We start from the raw sequence: 14183 nt of genomic DNA on the forward strand, positions 1-14183 counted from the left end.
TATGGGGATCCCAATAGCTGAACCTACGGCCATAACCCCACCCCCGAGGAGCGAGGGACAGCATACATCATGTAAAGGGACGGGCCGTTACATCTGGTGGTGAGGATCGTTAGCGGAAGGGAACTCGTCTGGTGATAATCAACGAAGAACAAGACGCGGGATTAATATCCATCTGGTAAAACGATCCCATTATCAATACAAGACAGCGACAGGTTATTGTACAGATTAGAGGAACGGGATTAGCGATACTGAATATATAATATAATCTCACTGCCCTGCTTCACTAAATCATAGGCGATGGGGTAGGAAAGTCCTGCTCCCCAGTAACTACATAATCTGCCACTCACTAGCTACATAATCTGCCGCTCACTAGCTACATAATCTGCCGCTCACTAGCTACATAATCTGCCGCTCACTAGCTACATAATCTGCTGCTCACTAGCTACATAATCTGCTGCTCACTAGCTACATAATCTGCCACTCACTAGCTACATAATCTGCCGCTCACTAGCTACATAATCTGCCACTCACTAGCTACATAATCTGCCGCTCACTGGCTACATAATCTGCCACTCACTAGCTACATAATCTGCCGCTCACTAGCTACATAATCTGCCACTCACTAGCTACATAATCTGCCGCTCACTGGCTACATAATCTGCCGCTCACTAGCTACATAATCTGCCACTCACTAGCTACATAATCTGCCGCTCACTAGCTACATAATCTGCCGCTCACTAGCTACATAATCTGCCGCTCACTGGCTACATAATCTGCCACTCACTAGCTACATAATCTGCCGCTCACTAGCTACATAATCTGCCACTCACTAGCTACATAATCTGCCGCTCACTGGCTACATAATCTGCCGCTCACTAGCTACATAATCTGCTGCTCACTAGCTACATAATCTGCTGCTCACTAGCTACATAATCTGCTGCTCACTAGCTACATAATCTGCCGCTCACTAGCTACATAATCTGCCGCTCACTAGCTACATAATCTGCCGCTCACTGGCTACATAATCTGCCGCTCACTAGCTACATAATCTGCTGCTCACTAGCTACATAATCTGCTGCTCACTAGCTACATAATCTGATGCTCACTAGCTGCATAATCTGCCGCTCACTAGCTACATAATCTGCTTCCCGGTAGCTACATAATCTGCAGCTCACTAGCTACATAATCTGCTCCCCGGTAACTACATAATCTGCCGCTCACTAGCTACATAATCTGCTCCCCGGTAGCTACATAATCTGCTGCTCACTAGCTACATAATCTGCCGCTCACTAGCTACATAATCTGCTGCTCACTAGCTACATAATCTGCCGCTCACTAGCTACATAATCTGCCACTCACTAGCTACATAATCTGCCACTCACTAGCTACATAATCTGCCGCTCACTGGCTACATAATCTGCCGCTCACTAGCTACATAATCTGCCGCTCACTGGCTTCATAATCTGCTCCTGAGTAGCTACATAATTTGATACTCACTAGTTACATAATCTGCTGCTCCGCAACTACATAATCTGTTACTCACTGGCTACATAATCTGCTCCGTGGTAGCTACATAATCTGATACTCATTAGCTACATAATCTGATACTCACTAGCTACATAATCTTCTGCTCAATAACTACATAATCTGCTGTTCACTAGCTATATAATCTGCTGCTCCATAACTACATAATCTTCTGCTCAATAACTACATAATCTGCTGTTCACTAGCTATATAATCTGCTGCTCCATAACTACATAATCTGCTGCTCACTGGCTACATAGTCTACTCCTCAATAGCGACATAAACTGCTGATCACTAGCTAGATAATCTGCTCCCTGGTAACTACATAGTCTGATGCTCACTAGCTACATAATCTGCTCCTCGATAGCTACATAATCTGATGCTCATTAGCCACATAATCTGATGATTACTAGCTACATAATCTGATGCTCACTAGCTACATAGTCTGATACTCACTGGCTACAGAATTTCCTTCTCAGTATATACATCATCTGCTCCAGGGGAGTTACATAATTTATTTCTCTCTAGCTACATAATCTGCTTCTAAGTGGATAAATAATCTGTTCCTTGGGAGTTACATAATTGGCTTTGTAGTAGTTATATAATGTACTTCTCAATGGCTTCAAAATCTGCTTTTCACTAGATTAATAATCTGTTCCACAGTAATTACATAATCTGATTCTCACTAGCTATATATTCACTAGATGGTGGCCCGATTCTAACGCATCGGGTATTCTAGAATAGGTATGCGGCCGACCGGGCGCAAGCAGCAGAGCGGTGTTTACATTTGGCGCCAAAATCGCTGATTGGTTGAGGCCGGCAACCGTGACCAATCAGCAAAGCGGTGTTAAAATTTGGCGCCTATATCGCAGATTGGTCACGGCCAGCGAACGCGACCCATCAGCAGAGCGGGGTTTAAATTTGGCGGCAATAATGCTGATTGGTCACGGCCGCGACCAATCAGCAGAGCGGTGTTTAAATTTGGCGCCAATAATGGTGATTGGTCACGGCTGCGACCAATCAGCAGAGCGGTGTTTAAATTTGTCGCCAATAATGCTGGTTATTCGTGACCGGTAACCGCGACCAATGAGCAGAGCGGTGTTTAAATATGGCGCCAATATCGCTGATTGGTCGCGGCCGGCCACCGCGACCAATCAGCGAAGCGGTGTTAAAATTTGGCGTCAATATCACTGATTGGTCACAGCCAGTGGTTGCGACTAATCAGCAGAGCGTTGTTTAAATTTGGCGCCAAAATCGCTGATTGGTCGCGGCTGGTGTCGGCGACAAATCAGCACAGCAGTGTTTAAATGTGGCGGCAAGATCGGTGATTGGTCGCGGCCGCTATTTAAATGTGGCGCCCAAATCGGTGATTAGTCGCGGGCAGCGACCAATCAGCGAATCATATTGGTGAGGAGCGGGGAGCGGAATCGTATTGGTGAGGACCGGGGAGCGCCGCTGCCTGTGCGGATACTTCCGCTGCGAGAACCCGGGACATGAGCGACTGCTCGCAGCAGAAGTATCCCGACCCGCAGCGCCGCTCCCCGGTCCTCCATTCACACCCTAGCCGCTGATGTCCCCTAAGTATCCGCATGGTGTTACAAAGGTCCGGACATTTGTTTTAAAAATTGCTGGCGCTGCCCGCGACCAATCACCGATTTGGGCGCCAAATTTAAATATCGCCCGCGACCAATCACCGATTTTGGCGCCACATTTAAATATCGGCCGCGACCAATCACCGATCTTGGCGCCACATTTAAACACCGCTGTGCTGATTGGTCGCGGCCGCTATTTAAATGTGCCGCACAAATCACTGATCTTACCACAAAAGTTAAACACCGCTGTGCTGATTGGTCGTGGACGCTGCCCGCGACCAATCACCGATTTGGGCGCCAAATTTAAATATCGGCCGCGACCAATCACCGATCTTGGCTCCACATTTAAACACCGCTGTGCTGATTGGTCGCGGACGCTATTTAAATGTGGCGCCAAAATCGGTGATTGGTCGCGCCCGGCGTCGGCGACCAATCAGTACAGCGGTGTTTAAATGTGGAGCCAAGATCGGTGATTGGTCGCGGCCGATATTTAAATGTAGCGCACAAATCGGTGATTGGTCGCGGGCAGCGTCCGCGACCAATCAGCACAGCGGTGTTTAACTTTTGCGGTAAGATCAGTGATTGGTCGGGTCCGAAGACCGCGACCAATCATCGAATCGTCTTGGTGAGGACCGGGGAGCGGCTGCCTGTGCAGGTACTTCTGCTGCGAGAACCCGGGACATGAGCGGGCGCTCGCAGCAAAAGTATCCCGACCCGCAGCGCCGCTCCCCGGTCCTCCCTTCCGCATGGAGGTCAGCGACGCAGGCGGTCCTTGCGCTGGTACCGGCCGGGAGATGAGCACCTCGCGCCGCTCATCTCCCGGCTGCATCTCCGTCCCGCAGATGGGTCTGGCGGTCGAGGTCCTTCTGCTGGTACCGGCCGGGAGATGAGCGTCTCGCGCCGGTCATCTCCCGGCTGCATCGCCGCTGAGCTCCGTCCCGCAGATGAGCCGCTAACGGCCGCCATCTTTTTTCAGAAATCCCGCGGCGCTGATTAGCCGCTGCCGGACCAATGAGCGACGCGGGATTTCCAGGACAGACAGACAGACGGGATAAGACGAATATATATATAGATCTTCTCACCTCCTAATTGACTACATAATCTACTCCTCACTAGCTGCATAATCTGCTCCAGAGTAGCAACATAATCTGCTTCTCAATAATTACATAATCTGATGCAGGGTAGTTACACGATCTGTTTCTCACTAGCTACATAACTTTTCCACACTGGCTTCATAATCTGCTCTTCATTGATCACATAATCTATTTATTAGCTTCATAATCTGTTTCTCAGTATCTACATAATCTGCTACTCAGTAATTACATAATTTACATAACTTGCTCCTTAGGAATTACATAAACTGCTCCCCACAAACTACATAATCTGCTTTTCAGTAAATCTATAATCTGCTCCTTGGTGTTAATATAATCTGCTCCACACTAGTTACATAATCATCTTTTTAATAGCTACAAATTATAATGTGCTCCTCACTAGTAACAATCTCCTAGACATCTAGAAATTCAGGTCCTTAGTATCTATATAATCTGCTCCCTAGTATTTACATAATCTGTTCCTCAATAGCTACAGTACATAATCTGTTCATAGTTGCTACATAATCTGATCCTCAGTAATTCCATAATCGGCTCCTCAATAATTCCATAATCTGCTCCTCACTAGTTACAGTACGTAATCTGCTCCCAATTTCTACATAATCTGGTGCTCAGTAATTCCATAATCTGCTCCTCAATAATTCCATAATCAGTTCCTCATTAGTTACAGTATGTAATCTGCTCCCAATTTCTACATAATCTGGTCCTCAGTAATTCCATAATCTGTTCATCAATAATTCCATAATCTGCTCCTCACTAGCTACAGTACATAATCTGTTCCACAGTTGCTACATAATCTGCTCCTCAGTAATTCCATAATCTGCTCCTCAGTAGCTACAGTATGTAATCGGTTACAAAATCTGCTCATTTGTTACAGTATGGAATCTGTTCCCAATTTCTACATAATCTGCTCCACAATAATTCCATAATCTGCTTCTCACTAGCTACAATACGTAATCTGTTCCCCAGTTGCTACATAATCTGCTCCTCAGTATTTCCATAATCTGCTTCTCACTAGCTACAATACGTAATCTGTTCCCCAGTTGCTACATAATCTGCTCCTCAGTAATTCCATAATCTGCTACTCAGTAATTCCATATCTGCTCCTCAGTAATTCCATAATCTGCTTCTCACTATCTACAATACGTAATCTGTTCCCCAGTTGCTACATAATCTGCTCCTCAGTAATTCCATAATCTGCTTCTCACTAGCTACAATACGTAATCTGTTCCCCAGTTGCTACATAATCTGCTCTCACTAGTTACATAACCGAACATCAAAATTGTTGTCCTCAAAGATGCAAAAACAAGAAAACTTAGATGATGACGTCCTTTTGGGTCCGTGAGGTTGGAGATTATCGACTTGTAGAGCACTTTAAGCTTTCAGATCACCTTTTTCTGTTTCTGGGTCATAGAAGAGAATATCTATGATGTCCATATGCCCTAGTAGATCATATGGACAATGTCTGGTGGTGGGACGTTACCATTAGGTTGGTTTTCCCAACTATGGCGCCTCCTAAAATGATCCATAAACATCTGGTAGATAGAGGAGTTCCCACCCCTGTGACCTCAACTCATGGGGAGAATAGAGGGGTCTCCTGACCAGAAAACTTGCTCCTTTAGAAACCAATGAAAGGAGCCATGTGGACATCTCTCCATTCATTCCCTACCAGGATGTCCCAGCTGACTCGATGCACCTAACCACGGAGAATGTGGAGGCCCAAAAGGTCTTTGTGTTCCACAAGAGGCGGCCAATAGAAGAAATGATCTGATTGGGGGGATCCAATACACAAACCTCAAGTTTCACCTCTGGGTCAAATAAGGATCTTAAGTGGTCTCCTTAGGACTGCAGGAAAGAGTCCGGTAACCCCACACGTAAGGGCTGAGACACTTTACAAGAATGAGGGGGAACACATAACAAGCTATTTCCCGGCTCTGCTCCACCACCTCAAATGTTCCGGGACGCTGATCCGAGGAGTTTATTACAATATTACTTCTTTATAGTTTACAATATCGAGCTCCGGAAACATTATCCCCGGGAATCAATGGCGATAAAGACAAATCCTCTGACTCGTCATGTTCCGGCATCAGAGCCTCGGCGTCTCACGCGCTCCGCTCTACTTGATGTATATTCGGTATAAACACTCGTGTGAAGTACAATCTACTTTAATGAAATCAAGATAAAGCGTCTGATGTGGGGATGAGAGTCGTCTGCGACGTCTGTCTGAACTGGAGATTTCTCCCCGAATCGATGGGTTTTGATAAAACTTGAAAAGTTTCACTTCTAAAGAAACAAGTAAGATATATGTAAAAGAAGTGCGGAGGACGTCAGCTCGGGCTCAAGTCTAGAACATCTGATGTCATGATCTGCCGGCTCATCTCATTTTCTATCAGGGGGGGGCTCTAGTCATTCTGCCCCCCTAAACACATTAAAGGGGTATTACCATCTCCAAGATCCTATCCCAATATGTAGTGGGTGTAATAATAATAATATAAGCAAATACCTCCAATTAGAAATTTAGTATAGTTCTTCTGATTCGCTATGTCTCTTACCCCATGTGCAGGGCATTACAGTAGCTTAGGTATCAATGGTTACAACCACTCATATAGTGACAGTTAGTTGTTAGTGGTGATAACCATGGAAACCTAAGGTACAGCAATGCCCTGCACATGGGGTAAGTGACATGGTGAATCAGAAGAACTATACTACATTTCTAAATTTGAGGTATTTGCTAATATTATTATTACTACACCTACTACATATTGGGATAGGATAGGATCTTGGAGATGGGAACTTACCCACACCAGATGCTTTGGTTCTCCTGGGCCATAAGCCGCAGCGTCAGCCAGATCTCTTTACCCTCTGCCCCATTGACTTTACATGAACTCTCAGTCCGAGCTAAGCGTTCACGTGTATGGGAGAATCGGAGTGATAGTCGTGCATCTAAAGTCTAACGGCAAATCAACTCTCACTCTATGACATCTCTCGAGATGATCATGCTCATGCTGAAATCCTCTGTGCTGCTGTGGCTCGGATTCTTCCACTCTCAATAGGTTAGTGTACTCCTCTCCTGAAACACCCCTCCCTCCTTCAACTATGTAACAACCACAAGATCAGCACCGCCCCTCTCCAGAAATCCTCTGTGCTGCTGGGAACACAGCTCCTACCCCTTTTCCAAAAAAAAAACCCTCTGTGCTTCTAAGGACTCCAAACTTTCCGCTATGCAACTCTCAGCCAGTGACCTTCTACATGATTTGCACACTCCTCTCCTGAAATACTCTGTGCCGCTAAAGACCTTGCTTTTTTTTCTCCCCACTGTGTAACTCTCGGTGACCTCCCCGATGATTAGCGCAGTGCCATCTTATCCAGTGATTCACTACCTGCCGCAGGTACTCCATCTTTAAATGCTGTCACGTTGCTCTGAGCAATCATTAAGGTGATGAATGTGAATTCTTTACAGCTTTCTGGAGGAGTTTGGAGACGGTGGATGAGGGGAGAAGAAAGTCTCCTATGACTATACTAATCTTAATTCTGTAGCTTCTGATCTTTATATTCCCCCTATCAGGGTATTAAAAAAAATCCCAAATGCACAGTGCGTCAACCTGCAAAAAATTTAGGGTTCGCTAAGGTTCCCCCCCCCCCAAAAAAAAAAAATCCCTCCAGGTAAAACTGCCGGACATTATACCTACAGCAAGGTCTGTGGGGGCGGGGCAAGACTTGTCATGCATGCTCCGCCCCCGCGGAACCTACACTGGGCATTTATCAGTGTATCAGACGGTTCTATGTGTCTCTTTAACTGCATTGAAGACTATTCTCAACATGTAATCCTGATAAATGCAGGAGCCTCCGTCACAACCGCTATATCCCAGCTGGAAGGCGAATTTAATTATATTACCGGGTAAAACACAAGGGAGGATCCGAACTTCATTCATTTCTAAATTGCTCTGGTTTAAATTTTTAATAGAAGTTTCAGAGCTTGAGTAAGTTTTACAGCAGACAGGAAAGCGGTAGATAAAAATAGGCCAAATAAATCAAACTATTGCTATCGTGAAGTCTCCCCTGCTTTAGGCCAAAGGATGAACAAGACAGGGATGGACGACTACATGATATAGACTACGGTGTATATCATGTAGACACGACCAAAACACATCTGATAGAGGTCGGCTGAATGCTCCTTTGGTCGACGGCAATCTTTTCCAACCCCCATCGACAGCTCGACAGGTGGTCTGTAAAAGGAGAGGTCATGTAAACTCAACATGACCAATCCTTCACTTCCTCGACACCATCGGTCTGGGCAGAGTCCAGCCATCATACATTAGATTGTCAGTCGCTCCCAGCAAAAATGTGTTCGGGCAACTTTAATATGTTTGTGGGCTTTAAAGGGGATGAACAGCCAAAATAAAACTTTGCCCATTGGACTGAATATGTAAAATATAACAAAATCAGTCATACTCCCCTACCGGCACCTAAATCCAGCAGGACGTATTCTGCACGGAAAAAGGAAGCAGTGATGTCACTCTTCAGCCAGATTGCTACGGCGTGTGTTTGGCTGCAGCAGTTAAGTGACTTTGCCCAGGACATCATCATAAAACATCCATTACAGCACTGCAGCTAATCACCGGCAGCGGTGGTCCAATGGTTGGTGGAACGGTGAAATCACTGCTTCATGTCTCTGCGTAGACCACTGAGCAGACTGCGCTGGTTCCATGTTGACGCCGCTAAGTGAGTATGACTAAGTTTGTTATGTTTTACATAGTCAGTCCCCTGGGCCAAGTTTTGCTTTGCTCATGCAACCCCTTTAAAATGGCTTTTAAGGAATGGCATAAAAGAGACCCATCATGTAATATAAACAGAAGGCCATCGTAGTCAAGTGCCAGAACGGACTACTGTCTGAGGAAACACAACATCCCCTGAGACCTGTGTCTCAACTGATAGAGGACCTGTATCATAAGCACGTATGCCTCCGTGAGGCAAGGAGAAGGGAAGTGACAGGAGAAAAAATAAATCTTCTCCTTGGCAGGCTGTACATGGAGGATTGAGGCTGAGGAAAAAGTCTTTGTGCTCAGTCAGAAATAGAGAACAGCTATTTTTTCTCATGTCACAGCCCTTCTACTAGGCTCTCAGAGATATGTGTGCTTACAAGACAACTCCTCTGTCAGTTGAGACACAGGTCTTGGGATCTGTCTTCCTTCAGACTGCAAACCATCCTGACACGTGCTTAGGTATTTGAATTACATGACGGGGGCCATTATATTACATTCTTGGTCAGGTTTTTTCTTCTCTTTGAGAACCTGCACCTTATCTTAGATGCCATCTTAGATGGGATGGGAAGATGGAGGCCTGATCTTCAAAAATGGGAAAGTATGGATACAAGTAGGAGGACCACATAGCTAATCTTCGGATGATACCTTAGTTTGGACCAAAAGTAACACCAATATTATGGGTAAGAAGGACCCTATATAAGTTACAGCTGAGAGCTAAAGATACCCACAGACGTTAGATGGCGATGAGCTGTTCCTCCTGACTACTATATACAAGCATGCTCATCCAAAGTGTGCATGTATTCTCAATAGAGAAGGTGGGAATATTGCGATGTCAGACTCCTCTAAGGCTGAAATCCAACATGGGCGATCATTCTTTTCCCCAATATCTGCTATCAAGAAAACGCCAAGATCATTCCCACCAAATCGACAGGTTCAGCCAACTTTCACAGTAGCTTTGGCTTTGAACGACCATTAACGTCCAGATGCCAGGCAGCTCCTATCTCCTTAATGGAGGGACATGGACGGTTGTGCAAATGGGACCCAACAGAAAACCCCATGGAAAATTGCTTTAAGTGGACCGGCCAAAACCAAACACTTTACAAAGGACTCATCTTCTCTAAAAATAGTAATTTCTTCAGAATACAAGTATTAGGGGATTATGACTACAGGTCTTTTTTTCTAGGAAACACAGCAAATGTCTGGTGTCTAATGCTTCTTTCCCGTGAAAGGGTTAATTACGTAGGTAGATAGCGCAAATAAGATTAAGATGAAAACAGACCCTTTAATTGAGAACAGCAGTGTCACATAAAAGGGAACAATTACCACGTGTCATCTATTACCAGGCACTTATAGGGCATGAAGCACCCATGGAAATACTGGAGTCATAATGTCATTATAACCAATTTACACAGGAGCAAACACAGAGCAGGAGACGAGATTACCAGAGTGAGGTCACGGGATCTGGTCCTCGGAGTGCACGGCAGGGCCCTGCTGGAACCACGGACCATCTGGAGGGACGAAGAACGTTTATTTGTTTGCAGAGGCAATGATGCTGAAGCCCTACACCAGAGATGGAAGCTTCTCCAAGCTGGGGGGACTTTACTGATCTTCTCCAAGCTGGGGCACTTTACTGATCTTCTCCAAACTGGGGGGACTTTAGTGATCTTCTCCAAGCTGGGGGGACTTTACTGATCTTCTCCAAGCTGGGGGGTCTTTACTGATCTTCTCCAAGCTGGGGGGACTTTACTGATCTTCTCCAAGCTGGGGGGACTTTACTGATCTTCCTCAAGCTGGGGGGACTTTATTGATCTTCTCCAAGCTGGGGGGACTTTATTGATCTTCTCCAAGCTGGGGGGACTTTACTGATCTTCTCCAAGCTGGGGGGACTTTACTGATCTTCTCCAAGCTGGGGGGACTTTACTGATCTTCTCCAAGCTGGGGGGACTTTGCTGATCTTCTCCAAGCTGGGGGGACTTTGCTGATCTTCTCCAAGCTGGGGGGACTTTGCTGATCTTCTCCAAGCTGGGGGGACTTTGCTGATCTTCCTCAAGCTGGGGGAACTTTACTTATTTAGGGTAAACAGAGGGCGCAGTCGGTGGAATAGGCCACTATTGGCGTCATCTTTGCTGGGTGCCGCTCAAAATTTTCCGAGGAGCAAAATCAATCTGACGCTTTTCCAAGTGCACAATAATTAGTTTAGGGATTTTTTTTTGGATTGGGGAAGAGGCAATCGAAATCAATTTGCAAATTAATAAAACATGATTAAAAAATTTATGAAAAATAAATAAATAAATAAATGGATAGGATAGGCGATAAATCTACGATCAGTGGGGTCTAACTAAAAGTCCCGTGCAAACTGAAAGGTAGTGAGCATGCATGAGCACGGCTGTCCTAGACACCAAATAGATGGGGGATCGGGCATGCTGCTCTCTTCACACGGAGGACCCTCATTCCCGTGATTGCACAGGTCAGACCAACACTGACCGTGGATTTATCACCTCTCCTGTCGAAGGCCACGTCATGTATGTGATGTTTCCGCATAAATTATTTTCAATGCAGATATACCCGAAAACAAAATCGCTCTGTCGACAATGATTTTTTTTCCCCCTGAGTTCTTACATAGGACTGCTGGTAAGCCAACTGCATTATGTTAAGGGCAGAGATATACTATAAATCCGCACAACGTCATATAAAGGGTGATTGCTTCTCATGTGACAAAAGAGAATGCGATGTTACTCAGTAACAGACGAAATCTGGGCAACATTTACTCATCTTCCCGCCATTTGCTGCTACCATGCAGAACTGGAGAGGCGGCCGCCTCGCTCCAGGGGGTCGGCAATCTGTTATCGTCCAGGCAACAGGCAGTTAAACATGTGACAATAAGAAAATGAACATATGCCTCCGATCAGTCAGGCAGACGTGGCTCCATGGCTCCCTCCCGGCAGATGGACCGCGCTGCAGCGCTAATGTTTAACACGGTGACAATGTTTTCTTACTTTATTGCACAGATGAGAGAGAGAAGGGAATGACGGGTGAGGCGGCGGATATCAGAAAGTGATAACGACCGCCACTCGTATCACAAGAAATGTATAAATGTCAATATAGTGCAGAGAAATATCATGGTTACAACAGGTATGAAAGCTGCAGGATAGAGCGGTAGTACTACATGCGGATGATGTGGCGGCACAATGACTAATATTCATATTACACTGATGCAATCACTCCATACAAATACTTATTACTGCACCGAATACAACATGTTCTACACAACACAGTCAGAGATAAAGGAACATCACGAGCAAAACTGATGCTGGGACGTGTGATGAAATAGTTTATGTTTTCAATTTGCAAAAAAAAAATTTGAGAAATGTATTAACATGGTGCCTCAAACATCAAAAAGGATTGAGAGAATGTAATGTATGTACACAGCGACTGCACCAGCAGAATAGTGAGTGCAGCTCCGGAGTATAATACAGGCGGTAACTCAGGATCAGTACAGGATCAGTAATGTAATGTATGTACACAGTGACTGCACCAGCAGAATAGTGAGTGCAGCTCTGGAGTATAATACAGGATGTAACTCAGGATCAGTACAGGATCAGTAATGTAATGTATGTACACAGTGACTGCACCAGCAGAATAGTGAGTGCAGCTCTGGAGTATAATACAGGATGTAACTCAGGATCAGTACAGAATCAGTAATGTAATGTATGTACACAGTGACTGCACCAGCAGAATAGTGAGTGCAGCTCTGGAGTATAATACAGGATGTAACTCAGTATCAGTACAGGATCAGTAATGTAATGTATGCACACAGTGACTGCACCAGCAGAATAGTGAGTGCAGCTCTGGAGTATAATACAGGATGTAACTCAGGATCAGTAATGCAATGTATGTACACAGTGAGTGCACCAGCAGAATAGTGAGTGCAGCTCTGGAGTATAATACAGGATGTAACTCAGGATCAGTAATGTAATGTATGTACACAGTGACTGCACCAGCAGAATAGTGAGTGCAGCTCTGGAGTATAATACAGGATGTAACTCAGGATCAGTACAGGATTAGTAATGTAATATACAGTATGTACACAGTGACTGCACCAGCAGAATAGTGAGTGCAGCTCTGGAGTATAATACAGGATGTAACTCAGGATCAGTACAGGATTAGTAATGTAATGTATGTACACAGTGACTGCACCAGCAGAATAGTGAGTGCAGATCTGGAGTATAATACAGGATGTAACTCAGGATCAGTAATGTAATGTATGTGCACAGTGACTGCACCAGCAGAATAGTGAGTGCAGCTCTGGAGTATAATACAGGATGTAACTCAGGATCAGTACAGGATCAGTAATGTAATGTATGTACACAGTGACTGCACCAGCAGAATAGGGAGTGCAGCTCTGGAGTATAATACAGGATGTAACTCAGGATCAGTACAGGGTCAGTAATGTAATGTATGTACACAGTGACTGCACCAGCAGAATAGTGAGTGCAGATCTGGAGTATAATACAGGATGTAACTCAGGATCAGTAATGTAATGTATGTACACAGTGACTGCACCAGCAGAATAGTGAGTGCAGCTCTGGAGTATAAAACAGGATGTATATCAGGATCAGTACAGGATCAGTAATGTAATGTATGTACACAGTGACTGCACCAGCAGAATAGTGAGTGCAGCTCTGGAGTATAATACAGGATGTAACTCAGAATCAGTAATGTAATGTATGTACACAGTGACTGCACCAGCAGAATAGTGAGTGCAGCTCTGGAGTATAATACAGGATGTAACTCAGGATCAGTAATGCAATGTATGTACACAGTGAGTGCACCAGCAGAATAGTGAGTGCAGCTCTGGAGTATAATACAGGATGTAACTCAGGATCAATACAGGATCAGTAATGTAATGTATGTACACAGTGACTGCACCAGCAGAATAGTGAGTGCTGCTCTGGAGTATAATACAGGATGTAACTCAGGATCAGTACAGGATCAGTAATGTAATGTATGTACACAGTGACTGCACCAGCAGAATAGTGAGTGCAGCTCCGGAGTATAATACAGGATGTAACTCAGGATCAGTAATGTAATGTATGTACACAGCGACTGCACCAGCAGAATAGTGAGTGCAGCTCTGGAGTATAATACAGGATGTAACTCAGGATCAGTAATGTAATGTATGTACACAGCGACTG

At 45.0% G+C, this 14183-nt stretch overlaps 1 protein-coding gene across 5 annotated transcripts in view; it reads right to left on the reverse strand.

The window, feature by feature from the left end:
• The window catches only part of TRAPPC9 (trafficking protein particle complex subunit 9), a 667549-nt gene that overhangs the window by 18491 nt on the left and 634875 nt on the right, over positions 1–14183 (reverse strand). The gene's annotated exons all lie outside the window — the stretch shown is intronic.

The sequence above is a fragment of the Phyllobates terribilis genome, unplaced genomic scaffold (assembly GCF_046119375.1).
Source record: "Phyllobates terribilis strain yellow unplaced genomic scaffold, ASM4611937v1 Scaffold_4__5_contigs__length_816908805, whole genome shotgun sequence".
Taxonomy (NCBI): domain Eukaryota; kingdom Metazoa; phylum Chordata; class Amphibia; order Anura; family Dendrobatidae; genus Phyllobates; species Phyllobates terribilis.